Genomic DNA, 13,940 nt, shown 5'->3' on the forward strand with positions numbered 1-13,940 from the left:
CCATAGGATCTATATGTCTTTTATCTGCCTCTGTGTTCTCTTTGTGGCAAGTATGATTCACTGGGTGAAAGGATTCTTTTGGAAAAAGTTACCCAATTACTACATGGCTCAACTGTAATTACACTGAAAGAGGAGGGAAAAATTCAGGCAGTGTGCCAAGCCTGTGGCTTAGAGCTCTCCTTGTCTTGCATATTTGTCTCTAAATCACAAGACGCTCTGTGATTTCCTTAGGAGGCCCAGAACTGAAACTCTCTGAAACAATTTTTTCTTCCATGACTGTGAGGCCCATCAGTTCCCTCTCTGCTGAGGATATGAGTGTCCTCAGCCCTGTTACCCCCCCTCCCCCTCCCCCAGTATAACCCCTGAGGATGGCACTACTGAGTATTTCCAGTTGATGCCATCAATGCCAGCAGAGGTAGCAGGGACACCCTCCTGCCTGCCTGTTGGAGAGGGCAGAAACAGGCTCCAGACTTTGGCCAGATTGCTGATCACTCCATGACGCAAGGGGGCTAGAGTAAAGGCCAAAGTGGTCTTCTCTGCTCTGACATGCCTGTGGCTCCTTTCTCCTTCTTCACTTGCCTCGGGGTCCAGTCTTGAGCCTGATCAAGGGATCATGTGATGCAGGACAAGAAGTGCTCCATATGAGGAGGAGAAAAAGTAGATAGAGTCAGCCTCCCTCTACTTGGGATGTGTGTGTTATTAAACCAATTCCTTTCAAATCCAAGGTTTTGTGAGACTAAACCCCAGGCATCTCTCCAAGTACTTGAGCTGCTGCTGGAGCCATGGTCTAGGGGGCTGGACTGGTAGGGACTGTTGGAAGGGGAAGGGAAATGTGTAAATATTTGCTCTCTTGGAGATGGAGGTGGAAGGGGCCTTTTAAAAGCTATGGGGTAGGTTCTGTGTTTTCTGCAGCATTTCTGGCAGCTGAGCACTGTGACCAAGCCTTAGCAGCCACCGGGTCCTTCAGTTATGTCTGTCCAGGGACCTTCCTCCAAATGCTGCTGGGGAGATTAGAGACCAGCTAATGGCTAGGAGATGATAATGAAGGAGGGGCTACCATTCCAGAGAAGGTGCGTAAAGAGCTATTCACATCAAGGAAATTCGAGTTTCAGGCTTGAGTCTACCTCAGGCAGCCTGTATTTGTCTGATACAAGTCCATGTGTCTCCACTGGCTTTCATAAAACCTTGAATTAAATGGCATTAGCACAACAGTCTAATACCACAGGCAAGGGGGCTATGGAGTGTCCCATTGCCTGCAGGCCATGGACCACCACCATCAGGACAGTCACATCTGCCTTCCTTTTGGAGACATCATGATAAGATGGCAAACTCTAAAGCTCCAGCATTAGCACCCTCACAAGGGATGGCTGAACTGAGAGGAGGAAAGGTCCCTGCTCACCTGGTGTCACACCAGGCAGGGATGGTGTCCCCAGGTGTACTGACACCTACTCCACCACATTGGAGACACAGAGGTGCTTGCCTGTGATTTTCAGAAGCAATGTGGTGTAGGAAGAGCCTCTGTGGGTTGAGAAGGGTAGAGCCAGACTGGCTAGAGCTGGCAATCTTCACCGCCTGTCCCCTCCTTCCTTATCAGTGTACAGTGGGCCAGCCAGGGGATGTGCCAGCAGTTTAGCAGCCCATTTGATCTGCAAAGGATGCAGATGAGGAAGATGAGGACAGATCACAACAGACTTCAGTGTCATGGGTTTGTGTGGGAACTCTGCACTGGGACAGTGATCTTCTCCTCCACCGTTCCTGCCTCTCCTTGCCAGAAGGGCTCTCCTGCATAACATTTCAAATCCTAGCTTTGTATTAGAGGGAGAGTCACTGTAACTTGGGGAGCAAAGGTCTTTGCTCAGTCCAAAGGGAGTGAGTGGATGCGATGCTGTTGCTTCAAACAGTGCTCTTGTCTGTGCCAAACTCTTGGCCAGAGGGAGCCATGAGTGTGGAGATAGGAGTAATGACTGTGGGATATGACTTCAGCAGTGCCTCACCTCTAGTTATGAGGGTGAGGCAGGTGGTGTTTGCACCTGCTTTCTGCAAACTGGGGTTGTGTCCTGGACAGGATGGGGCCAGGAAAAGGGGGTGTAGAAGAGCCAGCTGCCATGATGGGGACAGACCAAATTCACAGACAACACAGATATCCAAGCCCAGTCATCACAGCAAAGACCCCACCAAGCATGTACTATGCTAGGTGTAGGCGCCCTACTCAGGTCCTGACCCTGGGCACCTCCAGTGTGGCCTGTGCTTCAGTCAGCTGCTTCCTGGGAGCAACTGGCTAACCTCTTGCTAGCCTTTCCTTGCACAATCTGCTCACTCTCCTTGGAAAGTGCAAATTGCCCTTGTGAGCAATCCCAGACGGTCCTGAGCTTTTAATGCCTTTGGGGTCTGAACCCATCCCCCAGTGCTGGCTGTGACCCAGCATTCCCATACAAGGGGCCAGACATCCCTGTCTGTCCCTAGGGCTGCTCATGGTGCTCACTGGGGCTCTTCTCTCAGGGCCTCAGCCTTCTTCCTACGCTCTCCTTGGCACTCAAAGATCCCAGGCTGATCTCCCTATGCTGAGATGGCACGTTTTCTTGAGATCTCAGCCTCCCTCACGGACATCCTCACGCCTCCCAACCTCCAAGCTGCAATACACCTTCGGTTGAAGAGGGAAGCATGATTGCTGAAAGAGAGTTTCTTCATTGCGAGTAGCTTTGATTTAGAGCATGCCTTCTGGTCTGGCTGATAGGCACTGCTGTGCCTCAGCAGAGCCAGACTGGTCCTGCGGGCTGAGGGCTGGAGTCCAGCTAGTGCAAGCTCTGGGGTTGAGTTGGAACATGGGCCGAGTCGAGGGGTGGCTCAAAACAAGGTGGTTTGGCAGCTGCCAAAGGAGAAGCCCAGTCAGGCAAGTGTCTGAAGCAAAAGAGCGAAGATCTGCCCCAGATCTTCTTGTGAGGGATGCAGCAATAGAGGGGCATCCTGAGGGATGACCTGGGAGGAGTGGGAAAGGGCCTGGCTGAAAATGCTGTGGACCAAATCCCACTTGTGCACTGTGCTCTTCAGCTGGCAAAAGCCTGTTTTAGCTGCAGTAACTCTTGCAGTGATTTGCAACACCTTTCCACTGGGAGAGAGCCTTTGTACCTGTTCAGTCACTTCATGTTATGTGGCCTGTGGTATTTTAAACTAAGAATTAGGTGTGCTAAATTCAGATTTATTATGTTGTGGACACAGAGCCTCACATCAGGAATGAGCCACAGCAGGATCTCCCAAGCTTTGACTGCTGAAACATTTCCAACCACATCCAATTTCCTGGATTAGGAGCCGTCTGTGAGGCTCCAACTCCTGCTGACTCCAGAATCCCTGCTTTCATTAAATCAGTATGGAAATATGTTCCCAAGTGGTGAAGATAATCCTGCAAATGTTATCAAAGCGTACCTGGACAAGTGATTTATCCGGGCGAGCCTGATGTTACAGCTTGGGGAAGCAGGAATGACTCCTTGCACTAATGATGCTGGGATGTGTTGGACACACCTCTAAGTGCATCTTGAGAGGTTCCCAAACCCATGCTCCCCACCTCCTCCCCTGCACCCCTGGCTGCTCACACTGGGCTCCATCTTGCCTTTTGGGGTGCAAAGTCTGTGGTCTTTTCAATGCTTGGTGGGGAAGGGAGTGCTCCTGGTCTGCCAGTGGGGTGGTATCTCTGTGGCTGTGGGATGGACACAGCACCCTGGCCAGGGAGGCAGGGAGGGAGCTCAGTGCCTGGGTGGTGGCCACGGGCAACATGGACCAGCCTGTGTTGGCCCAAGTTGTTGGCCTGTGTTGGCCTGGTGGTTGGCCCAAGCTGTTCAAGTGCTGTTCTGGCATGTGAGATCAGTGAGGAGACACCCACTGATAAGGAGACACTCCTCTGTCTGCTGGGGTGACAGGCAGTGGGACTCCTCACCTGACCATGCTGGAAATACTGACAGCTCAGCAAAAAAGCCTTTGGTTACCTTGGAGTGAAGGATCCTGACTGTGAGGCTGGAGCAAATCTTTAATGGGGAAGGCTCCAGGCCATCTGCTCTTCAGTTTCAGGGCTCTTGGCCCAGGGCAGCACAGCAAAGGCAAGTCAAGGATGAATGCTTCAGGAAAACATGTTCTTGGTTTTGACACAGAGAGGTTGCTCACAATGACATAGCCTGGACCATGGGGATGCTGCATGTAAGAGTATTTCCAAGAGCTACAAATGCAGGTTAAGCAAAGCCTGGCAATTGCTGCTGAGCTGGAGTAGAACAGCCAACTGGGGAGAGCTGGACAGTGAATGGAACAAGTCTTAAGTTCTGCTGTGAACAAAGTACAATTAGGGACCTCATACAACTCTGACTTTGAAGCCAATAATATTTTTTTACTTAAAAAAGTGGAAAAGCTACTTCGGACCAGTGATGTGAATTTCCAATTTTCTTCAAATAAATCAAGTCAAAGACAAAGAAGGAAAGGTAAAGATAGAAGTGAAAGTGAGTTGGGGTGCAGCATGTGTTGTTCAGGTTGTGCAGGCACTGAAGGCAAGGCTTCAAACCTAACCTATAAGAAATGACAATTTTGAAAGCAGGGCCACAAGCTCAGCAAATGCTGACTATAGAGGGGCAAACATTGCCACTACTTGTCTGGATGTTGGCTAATGACTTCCAGAGGGCCTGCAACATGAGCCCCGCACCACACTGCAGGACTGAAAGTTATAATTGTGCTAAAATATGACGCCAAGAATTATCCCTGTGCTGCTCATTAGTGCTGGAAGTTCAAGGGCAAGGAAACGTAGCTCCATGCATGAGGGTCAGATGTTTCATCACAGGTGTGCTGGAGCAGGAGAGCTGCTGGCTATTGCCTGTGGCCACTGGCTTCGCGCTGCTGCAATACCCAAATTGGTGTCCTTGAGGTGCCTTAGGAACCTGCCATTTATTGAGCCTATTTCAAGCCTAGAAACAACCTGCTGAGGCATATTTGCCGTCTCATTTTTTGTCTTTTGTTAAAGTGACTTTTGAGATGCATCGGGCAGAGTTTGTTTGCTGTACTTAATATGCAAATTGTAAGTGGATGCTGTGTTTGAACATGTTGCAGCAACCCAGGTGCTGGTTTCAGGTCTTCCAACAAACAGTACTCAGGAGAAGTATGTTCGTGGAACACAGGCACGTCCTCCTCCAACACCCTTGAGACCGAAACTCAGCTGCATGCCATTTTTCAGCAAGCATGTGTGTAAAAACCAGTGTGGAATGATAATCCCGAAGAAAAGGGTTGCCGTGACCAGGCTTTGCTGCCAGGAATGACAAGAAGCCTGAAAACACCTGTTTGGTATGTTTTTGTGTGTATGGGAAGTGGTACCTAGGGTGTGGGCTATGATGTTAGTCTCCACACATGTCAGAAACAGGAGCAGAGATGCTCAGGAGGTGCTCAGACCGGCAGGGACCCTGAGCACATCAGGTTTTACTCCCTGAGACAAACCCTGCTTGGGCCATTGCATCTACATTCATCTGCAGCCAGCCCACGAGCCAGTTTTAGGGGCACATCTCATGCTTGGAGAGTCTCCAAAGCACATGGGACCACCAGGCATCAACAGAACTGAACAGAAGCCAAGGCAGGCAAAAAGACCAACTTGGCCTTTCCAGAGGGGAGTGGGGCCCCACCGGACAGCAAGGGCTGGAGAAAGCAGAATTGTGTTGGGAAGACATACAGCTTCTCTCCCTGGGGGTCCTGTGGGTGGCACAGCTCATCATTCCCCAACATGGATGCATCCTTCTGGCAGGGACAGAGCTGGTGCAGCCTGGGACTGTCCTCCACAGCTTGACTGGGGACTCTGAGTCCCCCAAAACGCTCTTGGGGGTTTCAGTAACATGTGCCATCCTTCACTTGGTACCCCAAACATTTAGGTGTCAGTGAGCTCTGTTAGGCAGCTGCTGCCTGCCACCCTAGAGCCAGCTGGAACAACTATCCTGGTAAGCTGTCTGTTATCTGCCAGGATCAGCTGCTGAAATGGGAGGGTGTTTCAGCAGGGCTTGGCACCCTCATTTCCCTGAGGCTTACACTATTGGGGGGGAGAAAGTACAGGGCACTTTCTGATGCTATCACAGTTTGGAGGCTATGGAAAGCACTGGGATGTGTCATTCTCTGCCATGCTGCTGGTTCCCACTCCCTTGCAAGGGGGCTCAGACACCTCTGAGTCTGGTGGGCACACACACATCACTGCTGTGGTGAGACTGTGTTGCTCTTTTGGGAGTTTTTGCAAATGGATCCTTCCAAAGAAGCCCTTTGCAGAGCTATATCTGCTGCTGCCACCAAGAACATCCACCCATCATCATGTCCCACACAAGGGCCTGCTCTCCCTCACCTCTGGCTTCTCCAGCTTCCTTTGCACCCTGGGCAGAGAGCAGATGCTGAAGCAGACCACCATCACCCAAGCTGGGCTTTGCCAGCCTGTAGCACCTGGGAAGAGCTGAGCTTTGGTGCTCAGCCCAGTCCAGGTGTCAACTGTCCACACCTCATGCAAAAGATAGAATCCCCACTGGGGATCTCCTTGGTTCCCTCCTAGAGATCCTGAGCTGGGGCAGGTTCACAGCAGCAGCTGGTGGGGGGGTAATGCAGGTCATTTTGTCAGGAGCACGAGCTCACACACCCCCAGCACTGGAAGCACAGACATACTCTCCCTCTCTTCTGCCCTGTGTTCCTGGGCAGAAGCTCCTTTCCCAAACAAAGATTGGGTCATTTTTCCAGAAGAAGGCCAAGGACCAGCTCATGTCCCAGTAGAAATGGGTGACTTGTGAGAAGGGTGGGAAGCATGTTGATGCACTTAGTGGCAAAATGACCAACATGGCTTTGTTCTACAGGACTGTAGTCTTGCTCTTGTTGTGATGGACATGGAGGCCAAGCACTGACAAACTCCTGACTGTTGTGGAAGGGGTAAATCTTGACATGCCAACCAACTGCCTGACCATGTGTGAGATGGGGGCTTTTCTGTGGGACAGTTTTGAGGATTTTATGAAGATATTTAGCCCGTGGGCTGCTGGTTGAGAGATGTTTTGGTAGAGAGTAGAATCACAGATTGAGCAAAGGGTTGATGAGATGTAATACCAGCTTCTGATTTACCTCGTCACAGTGGGAACCTGAGGAGAGAGGGATGGACGTTCCCTTGCAGCATCCACACGCCAGTGCTTTGGTGGCAAGTGCTGCCTGTGTGAGCATGAAGCCTGCTCTTCTCACCCAGCATGGAGGGTCCATCAGCCAGCCAGGTATTTTTGGATATACCCTCCCTTCCCCATAGGCAGCTAGTCTGTGAGGCGTGTCCACACTGTCTGTTCAGTCCACAGAAGGTTCACCAGACACACCATGAAGCCAAGGGCCACTGCACCATCCAAAAGTTTCCCTGTACAGGATGGATTATGTTCAAAAACCATGGGCATCTGAGAGGTACTGGCCTCCAGGTCCTCAGGCATTTGCTCCAGAAGCAGGCAGCACCTGGGATTCATTATTTCCATTCCCACCAAAGCAAACAGGGGAAAACCAGGGAGGTTCTCCAGGTCTCTGCACTGGCTATATTTAGTCAGACAGGTTCAATTTGTGATATAATTCACCTCCTCTCATTTAAAGGGAAGATGGAGATGAGTGAAGTCCCGAGGTCAAGCCCATGATAAGGAGGTAACCTTAGAGGGAAAGCTCCATCTCTGCAGGGTCTGCTGTTGTGTAACCTTGCCCTGAGTGGGACAGGACCTTTGCAGGACCTAGCCCTAAGCCAAGCTCTGGGCAAGGCATCCCCCATACCAGGCAGGGTGAGCATCCTGGACTTGTTTCACTGGATCTGCTGGGAGCAGAGAGAGATTGCTGCTGGCAGGAGCAATCCAAGGGCCACTGCTGGGTGCAGATGTTGGGTTGGAGCACTGTGAACTCGGTGCTGGGCAGCCCCAAAAGAAGGCAACTTCTTTAGAGCTCAGTTTTGGCACCCCATGAAGTGCCTGCCAGCCCAGGGGCATATGGAGAGGTCCAGAAATGGGGGCCAGCCTCCACAGCCCTCGGTGACTGCCAATCTGCTGTTTGTTCAGGGTAAGAGCTGTTGGGGAGGGAAGTCTCCCTGGGCAAGCAGGCATGAGCCGTGACTTTCTTGGAGAGAAACAAGCAGGGGGCAAAAGCCCCAGCCCTCCCAAAATGCACCCCTTCTTAACAATGGTACTGTCAGCAAGGACTTGTGCTGTGTGACAGAGCTCCCCATGGCTCCTGGGGACTTATCTAACCCCTAACAAGATGCAGGGAAACACGCCATTCTGACAGTCCTTCCCTGGAAAACAAAGGCATTTGTCTCTCTTTGTGGTGTTCTGTTTATTTGGGGGAAAGGGAAGGAGAAACAGCAGAGAGGAGAACAGGGCCTTGCCCCACGTGGTGCTTTATTCATCTGCCCTGGGGGTGCAAGCTCAGCTTTGTGGGCAGGGGATGTTTTACCTGCTGAGCAAGTCCATGAGGACCTGTGCCCACTAGCAGGGATGAGCGAGCAGGGATGAGTGGTGGAGGGAGAGCAGTGGCTGGGAGAAGGACCCATCAGGTCTGGTGGGGCTGGGCTGCCGAGGGACACCCGTATGAGTAGACAGAACTGCTTCTCCAGCCATGAAGGTTTGGGTCTGAGGAGGGTGGTCAAAAATACGATCAGCCTGTCAAAATCAGCCAAGGCACTCAGTCTTCCCAAACTGGCAACCCAGCCACTTGCACAGGCTCCCCCACCTTCCCTGGTCCCCTCTCAGAATGTCCCAGCCAGTCTCTTTGCTTGGGTGCCACAGAGGAAAGAGGGCTCTGTTTCCCCCTCTCCTCCAGCAGTGCTGAGGGCTGCAGGATGACTGCCCGCCATGCTCAGCTCTCCCTACTGGTGGGTGAGGGTACCCATGAACTTGCTCGACAGGTAAAACCTCCCCTCCCTGGGAAGTCTCTCCCTGCATTTTATGACTGCTTACCTGTGAGCCAAGGATGCCTTTTTGGCAGCTCCAGGAGAGGGCCCGGCTGGGTGCGGAGCACTGTTTTCTCTGGGATTTTATTACTCGCTTTGTTTCTCAGGGTGTCTCAGTTGGCCTTCCTTCAAACTCACCATTGCTTCATCTCTATCCACTCTTTTCCTTCCACCAGCCCTGCACAGACCCCACACACAGCAGAGAAACCACAGGTAGCACCTGGCACTTTCTGGAAATGTCTCTGGTAAGAAGACCCGCGCCTGAGCCTTGCTACAAGCTCTGTGTAGACTGAACAATCCTTGTGATGTGTCTCATGGGCTGGGAAGGAGATGGGGTTCATGCAGGGCCTCTGCTGCTGCTGCATTCCCATCTCCTTATCCCTGGCTCTGTTCAGAGCAGCCCCAACAGAGAAAACCCAGCCCTGACAGAGAAAGCCCAACGCCTCTGACCCATTCTTGGGAGTCACAGGGTTGATGAGGTTTGGTCAGGTCAGCCTCAGAGATGCTGGGCTCAATTTCTTGAAAACATGCAATGTGAGGGAAGAGCGTGACTGAGCAAAGCTGGTGTGCTGCTGCTGCCTGGGGAGCAGTCTCAAGGACTGAGCCTGGATGCTAACCAGCTCCTCATCAAGTTGCCATTTCCCCTTTGTGAATCTTGCTTTCCCACTGTAGAAAGGTTAGGCTGTGCCAGCACATGGCTGCATCTTAGCTCACTTGGGAGACTGATGGTTTTACCTTTCAGGGTGAAACTGAGATGATGGGCTCTGCACTGCTGTTCCCATACAGAAGTGGGAATATGCTTGGCCATGCTGTGAGGTGACCATCCCTCTTTAGGCAGGAGGGTAACTTGGCTCTGAGTGATGCTTTCATGGGGAGACTGGACACTTACTGAGAAGGGCAGGCTCTTGGCAAGTAATGTGCCATGAGCACTCTAGGCAGGGTGTGAGAGCTGCTAGAGGTGGGATGGCCTATTTTGCTGGGCATATGCTCTCCCTTTTTCAGGGGAGACTCACACATGGTTCAGAAAGGTTTGCGTCCTTTTTTTGGCCTGGCACAGGTCTGCCAAATGTAGAATGACACCTCTATATGTTTGCAGGGCCTCCCTCTGTGCTGAGTGCCCAAGGAAGGGTGGCTCAGCCCAGCCGTGCAGAGACCAGAACTGTGCCAGGGTATGGGTACCTGCAGTGGGCAGGGAGGGGTGAATCCCAGGAGAAGCCAGAAAGCAGAAATGTATTACATTTCACAGCTGAGCTCATACATCTTTTTTAGCTTTCTGTAGTATTCCTAAAGACAGTATCCCCTTTGGTCCCTCCAAGAGGCTGAAATACACTGCTTTTGTTTCCTATGTTCCTTTTTAATGCAATGCTGTTCAGTCTTCTGGTTTGTGTGTGCGTGGTTCCAGAAGCAGCTAAAGAGAATCATCCAGCACTGTCATACCATGGATCAGCTCTCAGCAGCACCAGCAGTGCTGGTGGGAATGCAGACTTAAGCATGTAGCACAAGAGAGAGTCAGAGCTGGCCTGGTCAGGGGGAGGGAGGATGGCCAGTGAGCAAGCAGTGTTTTGGGATGAGAACAGGGATCCTGAGACTTCTCAAGGAAACTCCTCCCTGGAGGATTATCATACATCTCTGGGTCCCTCCCATAACCCACCAAAACAATTTCAGCTGTACGTTTTGCAGAGGGCTGGCACACCAGCTGTTATCACAGAAAAACTGGGTGCCTGGATGAAAGCCTGCCTCACACCCACACCTTGCATGGGTGGCTCTCCTGGCTCCCACTGCTGGTGGCACCTCAACACCACCCTGTCTACAGGTGGACCAAGTCCTTGTCCTCCTCTGTCTGCAAGCAGAGCAAGCACTGACAGGCCCAAGCTCCCCAGCAAGCCTTTGCCCAGCTGGCAGGTTTCAGCTCTGCCTGAGGAAGTGCAGTGAGCTCCCTCTCTGCATTGCACCACGGTGCCAAGCCCAGCTTCACTGCTGGCTGTGCCTGTGGGACTTGTGACCACAGCCCTGGCTCTCCCAGGGCATGCTGTGGTGGCAACCTCAGTGGTGTGGCAGCTGCCCTGCTCTGGCTGTGTGTGGCCTCCTCCTGTTGAAACATCACTCCTTGAGGGCAAACCTGCCGGGCACCAGTGAATGAGCTGGGATGAAGGTGAAGGCTGCCATTACATCATCAAGTTTGCATTCGTGCAGCTTCCCAGCATCCTGCAACCACAGTGCCAGGTGCTCTCCTTCCCCCTGCCTGGCCAGCCCTGCCTAACTGCAGAGGAGAAGGGGCACTGTTCTGTGCAATCTGGCTGCTCACCTGCTGGATCAATAACTGCCCTCCATTTGAGTCTGGAAATGGGCACTGCACATGCATTTGGGATTGCTGTACCCCTCACAAGGGATTGCAGGTGGCTGTGGATGTTTCTCCCATCCTGCTCCTTTCACAGAGATTTAAGTACCTTAAACTGCTGCTAAGGGTTTTACAGCAGTGCCTGAACAGATTACATCCTTTTTCACTTTGACTTGGAAAGGGAAAACCAATGTGCTAAGGTTCTGAAAAATAGATGAGACTCTTGAAGTGATGCAGCTGATGGAGCAACGAGTAAAGCAGCAAGCAGGGTATCTGGTGTTCATCAGGAGTGGATGAAGAGTACTGCATAAGTCAGCTTTTGGAAGGAGGATAATGTGCAAACTGGAAATCATACATCTATAGCAATTAGACTATAGAGCACTGGTGGAGGGCATGGTCCCCTGGAAGTACGACAGAAAATGCCTGGCACAGAAGGAGCTGATTAAGCATGCACAAAAGAGAGCTGTGACTTGGATGCAGACTGCAGGGCTGTTGGCCACATTGTGTGCCATTTGCTCTCCAGGACACAGCCTTGTGCTTGCCAGCAGCCAAGCTCTCCTGAGCAGAGACGCTTGCGTGACCAAGCCGCTGCCGAGCGGAGCTGTGGGCTGAAGTAAGAATGAGCTGTGATGAGAACCAGCTCTGGAGCAGGGAGCTGCAGCTGCAGGGGGCTGCCTGCACCCAGGGAGCCAGTGGTAGTTAGGGCCCTACAGTGTCAACAGTGTCTAGTAAAAGAAGCTGACACTCGAAGCACAGCCAAAATTGTCTGTGGGTATAAATCCAGCTTTTCAGCTCATGGGAAGGGGTCTTGTTGAACAGCTCAAAGGAATGCAAGAATTTAATGTACAAAGGGATAGTATTTCACACTCTTTCCCCAACCAGCTGCTATTTATCAACCCGTATTTCTGTTAGCTCGCTCGTATCAGCTGGGATGACACCCCACACCTTCCCATCCTGCTCTCCAGCCTTCAGCTGTTCACCCCTGCCTGGCAAACCTCCTGTCTTGTCGTGAAAGCATTCCTGTTGCTGAGCATCAGACTGATGTGAAAATAACTGTGGTTTTTGCAGCACCAGCTTGCGTCGGGTTTACAGATCTATGGAGAAATGCTGATGTGGAACCTCCCACTCCTTTCCTCCTACTGAGAAAGACAGACAGACAGTAGGCTCAGGCAACAGTGAAAGTGAGGTCTTGCTGGAGAGCAATTTCAGCTGCACTTCTTTCTAATCGGTTGTATTTTTGTCTCTTACATGCCCACACCAAGGCCTCTAGGTATCACCCAGCTCTGTGCTACAGGACAGGGTGACAGCTGGTCCTGGTGGTTTGGAAGGTGACAGGGATGCACAACTCACACCATTATACAAGGAACAGTCAGACAGTGGAGGCCCTGGTAGTGGTAACAGAAAGGTAAAAGGAAAGAGAACATTTCATGGGAATATTCTGAAATGGAAGAAAAATCTGGTGTCAATTAACTCCAGCCAGCATAATGGGAACACAATACAGGAGCCTCCTACTTCTAGATTTATTTTCAGCCTAAAGAACAATAGTCCAGGGGATGGGAGGGTGAGATCCCTAGACTGATGCCTTACCAGGGTTGTCTAATTGACTTATTGCACCTGGCATAGCATCCAGGTTCAAGAGACAAGGAGCATATAAGGGTGATCCTTTGCAGGTGTCTTACCCCTCTGCATTGCAGAACATTACCAGGAAAAAGGAGGAATTATGGGTGTTAGACAGGATGCCTCCATGTTCTGAGCTTGGAGGCTTGTTGCCAGAAGAAGTCCCAGGGTAATTCATGTACTCCTTTTCGAGGTAGATGTATCTCTTTCTAAGTCACTACAGGAATCAGACAGGTTTTCCTGATGCTTTTTGCCTCCTACTGCTGGATATGCTGTCCTGGAAAACTTGGAGCACACCCAAAGGAGTAGTGACAGAGATTTGAATTGCATCAGCGAGCAGTACGATGGGGTCTGCCTCAGATCCTGCTGCTTAAAGGGTTTGCCAGCCAGGACCACGTGCCACCTGCCACCCCAATCCCTGGGTTGACCTGAGGATCAGATATGCTCCTCTAGAAGGACTGGTCTACTGCTGCTGGGTCATCAGCAAATGACAAGTGACCAAGAGGAAGACTACTTCTGTAGCAAGCTCTTCTGAGAATCCTTAATACCTTATTAATTCTTAATAATGCATAACTGACAAGAAAGCAGCTCAAGAACCTGAACCAACAGGCAGATTTCCAGCAACATTGGCTCAAGGGCATTCAGAGTTGCTTATGGCCAAACAGGAGTCAAACACAGTGTGGGATTGCCCACTGACATAGGTCCTTTCAGCCCTGAAATTGTTGTGGGGGGTAGCTAATGTGACTGTGATGAATTGCAAGGCAGTGAGCATCATGAAACAACCAAAACACAGCCTACACTCTCCACTGGAGGAATATGGCCACCCTGTCTCCTGAGCTGTGTCAGTTTCCAGGTAACCAAGACTGTGGCAGGCACATGGTCCTCTAGTTGTACTCAGGTGCTGAACAGTGGCATATTGCCATTCTTCACATGTCTATCCTCAGCCTTGACAAGTGTACAAATAGGGACTGGCACTGCTCTGTGCCACTCTCAGCCTCTGCCCAAACCCAGGGGAATTAAAAGCCTCCAAACACTAGGCCAGAGAAG

Source organism: Fringilla coelebs (assembly GCF_963513975.1).
Source record: "Fringilla coelebs genome assembly, chromosome: 5".
Lineage (NCBI taxonomy): Eukaryota > Metazoa > Chordata > Aves > Passeriformes > Fringillidae > Fringilla > Fringilla coelebs.